The sequence below is a fragment of the Propithecus coquereli genome, unplaced genomic scaffold (genome assembly GCF_000956105.1).
Source record: "Propithecus coquereli isolate 6110/MARCELLA unplaced genomic scaffold, Pcoq_1.0 Scaffold381, whole genome shotgun sequence".
NCBI classification, from domain to species: domain Eukaryota; kingdom Metazoa; phylum Chordata; class Mammalia; order Primates; family Indriidae; genus Propithecus; species Propithecus coquereli.
Genome location: NW_012149519.1, coordinates 1,616,663 through 1,623,394, shown reverse-complemented (window position 1 = coordinate 1,623,394; position 6,732 = coordinate 1,616,663).

Genomic DNA, 6,732 nt, shown 5'->3' with positions numbered 1-6,732 from the left:
CAATGTGTTCATCGTAAAAATGGGACTATAATACCTACTCGAAAAGTCAGTGGGAGGATCAATTAAGAATATATTAGAGAATGATTAGCATATCATCTGGCAGGCATAGCTGCATTCACACTCACGAAGAAAATGTATTCAGCAAAAATACATTGAGGGCCTTGCCAGGTGACAGGCACTCTAACAAACACAGATGATAGAGCAGTAGATGCAGGCTATGGTTTCTGCCCTTATAGAGTTTACACTGTAAAAATGCTGCTTAAGCGTTTGTTTGATCTGAACTGCATATTCAATCAGGCTCATAATATAATTTTCTCAGGATCATGACCCACAGGCCTTCACGTATTAGTAAAAACAAGTGGGTGGATCTCACTAAAAATGGAAGTAAAGGGGGTGAGGTGACAAGATCGTTCATCACCGTATCACTGTTCAGGACAGAAAACAGCACAGCAGTCATCCTCGCCAGCCCCCAGAAACGCTAAATACACAGCTTATCCATGGGTGGTGGGTCGGTAGAATTATATATGCAAGTGGAAAAAGAAAAGCTTTAAGCACAACAATAACAAGCTGAATAGAAGTCCATTCTACTAACAGGACAAAGACAGCAAACCCTTAAAACACTACTCATTTCCTCCAGAGCTTATGTACTTACAGTTAACTCCCAACACAATTAGCTGCTGAATACACAAGGCACTTAGGGAGCTCACTTGGGAAGTTCAAACGGCTCATCTAAAACAAAAGTTCTTCTCTCTACTCAGCCTCAGGGAACCTAAATTTTAACAATAAAATGATGTCAAATTCCAGAACAAATTAAGTATATTAAAATGATGAAACTATAATTGTTACATTGATGGGATCCATAGTAATAGCTCCCAAATGCGTAAGTAAAAGCAACACTGTCTAATAGCTCCAGTGCCTGGATCATCTCTGAGTATGATCCTGTGTATTGTTGTATCTCTTGACAATGGAACGCTTTTCTTGTTCTTGTGTGTGTCATAGTTTTTGATTGCATGCTGGATGTGTAGAAAAGCAGTAAAGACTAAGAATCTATGGCCTGAAATAGACACACATCTTCTTCTGTCAGGCAATTAGTGTTGAGAATTGAGTCAATCCAGTCAGTAGTCGAGCTGCGTTTGGGTTTTGGTTTGCTCTAGCTGCCTTCTGTGCACCACAACTTCAAACTCCTCCAGCCGTGGGCTGCTGTTACCTTGTGTCTGCTGTGGGATCTGGGGTACCTGAGGGCTTTTCTCAGTGTTTCTGTTCTACTCTCACCTCCCCGCAGCCCTGCATGCCTGCACTACAGGAGTTGGGGGTGGGGGCAGGATGTCTCTCCACAGGTGCACCCCTCCGTCTATGCCCATAGGCAGGTGTTGCTTGCTTGGTACTTGCTGTGAGGCTTGTTTTGAGGCAGGGAAAGGGGTTCTTGGTTCTTCTGGTACAGCCTTAAACTGAGGAAGGACTTTTGTGTCTGGGCTTTGGGAATGGGGCTTCCTCAGCACTCGTCCTCCCTCCTCCGTCCTCCCTTCTCATCCCCCCTACCAAACTCTGCCTTGTATCTACGAGGGGTCTTGCATGGAGAGTTTCCTCCCTCTTCCCCAGTGGTGGCAGACCTGCTTTATAACATCACAGGCTCCGGAACCAGATCGATGTCCCTGCCTCCCCCAGGGCACAAGGGCAAAGTTAGGAAGAACAGGATGTACCTGCTTTCATCTTTGAGAGGGAATCTCTCAGGTCTCCTGTCCTGTCTCCAGTCGTTCTTGTGAATATCCAGTGGAGGCTCATGGAAAAGGATTTGAGAAGGAGAGTCTATTCTCCTTGAGTCTGGGTCTCCAGAAGATTTTAAACTCTCTCATGAGTCTACACTTGACCTTTAAGAATTTGTCAAAATTCTTGACATTTTACCCACTTTTATGGCAGCTGCCTCTTCCCCCTCTACTTCAGCAAACATGAAGCAATGTATGGGTCCCACCTGTCCTCAGAGGGCCTGTCACCTTTTGAAATTCAGTTCCCCTGGTTGTCTTGTGACCTTGGCTCATTCATGGATTCAAGACAATGTGTGATTTTCTAAATTAGATGGTTTTTTCCTCATTTTTAGGATAGATGTGACATGCTCTTAAGGTTTCTATGTCCTCAGTGGAATGATTCGGATAGAGCTGGCAAGTTCAAATGCCTAAAGAGGCTTAATATGCATAAATGTAAGGTTCTAAAATTGGGCTTGATAAATCTACTTCAAACTTACAGGTGCATGGAAGTGGTGAGATCTGACTTACTCATACAAGTTCATATGGAAATGACTTATGATTTCTAATAGGTGCAAAATCAGTGAGTAAAAGAATGACACAATTGCCCAGAAAAGCTGCTTCAGGTTGCATTAATGGAAGGAGACTGTTCAGAACAAAGGAAGCCTTTAGTCCCACAAATTAGACACACATGTAGTGTCCTGTTGCCACATTTCAAAAGGGTCATTGACTTACTGGAATTGAGAAGAGGAAGATGGCCAGGCTGATAGAGTCTGGAAGCAGTTGAGTCAGATGTTGAGTCTGGAAAAGGAACACTGGAAAGAACAGAATAGCATCTTCGAATTTTAGAGAAGAGCAGTGGGGGAGATTTGGCTCTCACAGACTAAGGGCTATTCTAAATAATGGTGAATAAGTTGAAATTAGATGAAACTGATGTAATAAGTGTTATTTGACATGTTGTTACTTTTTGGGTAAAGTTAACTGAACATCTTCCCCTCCAGTCAGTGGGGAAAAAAAAAGTAGTGATTAAAGAAATGTGACTTATATTTGTGCCGTTAATCAATGTAAGAAGATTTATAACAGTCTCAGAACGAGGGAAGAGCAAATTGCTCTATTAGCATAAGGCTAGGGTTATGTATTTTATAAGAATATGATCAATATTATGTTTATGAGTATAATATTAATTTCTCAAGTAGACGAGCGTTTTTGAAAGAAAATTAATCTTTAAATTAGTGGAATGGATTTGACTTTGGATACTCATAGAACCTAAGAGGAAAACAGCTGTAGCATAAATTTAGAACCCTTCATTATTCTCTGTCCCCTCCCCATCCATGAAAAGTTGGCTCACTCTTCCCACCTCCCCAGGAACAGCAACAGACTGTGAAATCAGACTTCACAAGAGGCAATACCTGAGTGGAGAAGAAAGGCCATCGATTTTTAGTGGTGGACAGAAGCTAAAAGCTGTTCAAGGCACAGTCAGGACTGAGGATGCTAGATGTTAATTCTGTTTCTAGAGAGTGGTTTGTGATCCCGGGGAGGGAGGGAATGGAGTAAGAGCTATTATCTTTTGTAGAGTAATGGTTTAAAAGAAAGCTTCAAGAGACAGACTTCTGAGCCACACGAAGTATTTACTCACTGTGATCCATCAGGAGAAAAGTAAGATCCACCCTCCCTGAATCACACCCCTCTGCCCCGTGTAGAGACACGCCACGTGGAAACAAAAGGAAAGGGTTGACTACGCAGGGTGCAGACACAAACCTGGTAAAAGGGCGTCCAGTCCATTGCATCTTAATGAACAAAATGGAAAGTGCAAAGAAAGGATTATTGAATATAAACCATTATACCATAAGAGAGGTATCTTAATTTCAAATTAAGTATAGGAGCTCACACAATTGTAGAACTGAATTTACAACCACTAATACGTGGAAGGCAGAGAATTGCTGTTGGTTGTGGGAAACCTCAGTCTATTTAGCAAACTCAGTGTACCTGGGAAACAACCAGGGATTCAAGTAAAAATGCCAAAGTGGGGGAAAATTCTGAAAATACAGGGACACAGCACAATAGAAAACTCCAGATTGTGAAGCAATACTTGCCCCCAAGATACTGTGCTGTCACACACATGTGTATGCGCACACGCGCGCACACTCACGCACACACACACACACATACACACTGTTTTTAAATCCAAAAAACAGAAATGGAAGAAACCTCAGGAGAATGAGGCTACAGCGATTGTCATGTGATGCTCTGCTCTGCTTTGCTTCCTCTCCCCTATTTCTGTCATCCTGTTTCCCGTGGATGAGCTCACTCATTTCCCCTCTAAATGTTCAGTCCCACCTGTGTCCAGACTGTCTCGTGTGCAGCCTCACGTGACCTCAGCCTCGGAGGGACCCAGGCCCGGGGCCCTGGCTTTGGATGCAGGGTCCTCTCCGCTGCTGCTGTCTTCATCCAGGAACCTGGTCTCAGACTTATCTGGGACCACAGCCCTCCCTAGCAATGCAAGTCACTTCCAGTTCCCTCAGTCCCGACTGTCTTGAAAATTTTAGAGCTTCTGTTCTCCACTAAAAATTGATAGTCTTGGGGTTATGCCTCAGCTCTAGTCCCCATTCTCTAGCTAACTAATCCAACTAGCATTCTTTTCGTATATCCCCTTTGGGAAGTGGAGCTTTTGCCAGAATCTCCTCCTAATTGCTAGGGCCCTGTTGCCTATGGGCTGACCTTCAAAATTGCATGGCTCTAAGTGTGTTGAGAGCTGGGACCATATCTGCTCGATCACCAGGGCCTTGTACAGAGCTTATGCTCAGCAAATATGTGATTTTAAAAATGCATGAACAGATGGCTACTCCCTTACCTGTATTTTCAATCACCCTGCTCTACCCCAATGTTGAGATGGTCCCAGAGTTATGTTGGCTCTTCTGCTGCCCATTGTGTCCCCAGAACTGTGGACAGACCCAGCCGCCAGGCCTTGGGCATATGCCTTGTCTGCAAGCCTGGGCCTCAGAACCTGTTATGGACTCCTAGGAATTCTGTCCTAGCTGTTCCAGAATGAATGCACTTTCTGAAGTGGTAGTGATGACAAGTCACTGAAACTTGGAAACATCCAGTCATTCAACAAACACTTACTGAATGCCAATTGTTGTCTGGGCACATGCAGCAGAAGTTACTCTGTCAACGATATTGAGGAGATTCACAGCAGGTGGGAGATAAGGAAAACAAAGCTCTTTCTCAACACTAAGACCCTATGCTTTAAAAAAAATGAGAATGAGAAAGGTTAAATAACATGATATGATAATCAGTGTATAAACAAGCAACTGGATACCATAACGAACAAATTGATCTCATAGCTGTTGTTACATATGGATGCAAATGTCTCCTAAGAATGGTACAATATCTCTTCTGTGATTTCCCTGCCAAAACTGCATAATCTCAATTTAATCATCAGGAAATAATAGACAAGCCCCAACTGAAAGACATTCCACAAAATAACTAACTGATACTTTTCAAACATGTCAAGGTCAAAAGGCAAAATAAACACTGAGGAAATATTGCAGTTTAAAGAAACTAAAGAGACTTGATGACTACATGCAAATTGTGGCCCTGGAAAAGAGATATATTAATAAGAGGCCATTATAGGAACAGTTGATGACTTTGAATATGGACCATGGATAACAGTATTACATAAGTGATATTGAGAGATAATGTTTTTTATGAGATAAATGCTGAGGTATTTAAAGGCAAAGAGCCATGATTTTTGCAACCTACTCTCAAGTGGTTTAGAAAAAAGAGAGAGAAAATAATAGAACAATTGGGGCAAAATATAAACAATTGATGAATTCGGGTAGGACATATGGGAACTCCTACTATTCTTGCAACTTTTCTGTAAGTGTAAAATTTTATTTAAATAAAATGTTGTAAAAACATGAAATAACAGAGGAAGCTTTGCTCACTTCATAAGAGTGTTGAGGGTAAAGGAGAACTGACAAGTTTAAATGTAGATAACTCGAACTTGTTGTAACTACCAAATTATGGGGTCACTATCAAGCGGCTTTCTGTGGATAACAAGGACTTCTGGCAGTAAAATATCCCTATTAAATGCACACAGATCTGAAGTTCAACAAGAGCCAAACAGGAACTACTAAGGTTCATTGCCAAACCTTGAAGCTAGTAGCAAAAGATACATTGCCTCCCTAGGAAAGACCCTACTGACTACTTCAACTCACACTCTGAAAGTAGCTCTAGAAAACTAATCTAGTATTTATTCTAGAAAATTAGTAAAACCTCTTCTTAAACAGGTGCTTATAAAAATTTTCAAAGCTTGACTTTCACTGTGCTGGACCCTGTGAGTGGTCATTCTTCAAATATCTGAGTAGAGTATAAAGAGAGCCAGCACCCATTGAGCAACTGCTAAGTGTCAGTGACATTAGGAAATAGAAGAACAGAGAGGTTCGGTACCTTGCCCAAGGTCAAACATTAAGGAAGTGGGAAAGCCTGGAATTAAACTCTAGGGTTCATGTCTGTTCACGAATCAGTCTGCTTCTGACCAGCACGGGGGTCCATGGATCCACCCCATGATACTTTATAGAGTGTCTCAAGTTCATTGTCAACACAGCCCTGCAAGATTGGTGTTGTCCTTTCCACTTTTACATGTGAAGAAAACGAGACTGAGAACTAATGTGACTTGTTCAAATTCACAAAAGCTAGGGCTCAGGAGAGGTAAAATTCCGACACAGGTCTGTCCTACTTTGAAATTTAGGTCCCTTTTACTCATCAAGACAGCACTAATAGATCACATTTTGAAGAATTGGGTATCACCAAACAAATCATGACTGAGTACACCCCAAACTATAAATTAACTAATGCTAAATTACTACATGATAACCTTAATAAGATAGCACTGAAGGCAAAAGATGATTTTTAATGACTTTAAACACTGACAGAAAACTTTTTTTTTCATTTTAATTCAAAAGTGTCCACATATACACCAGACCTCAGG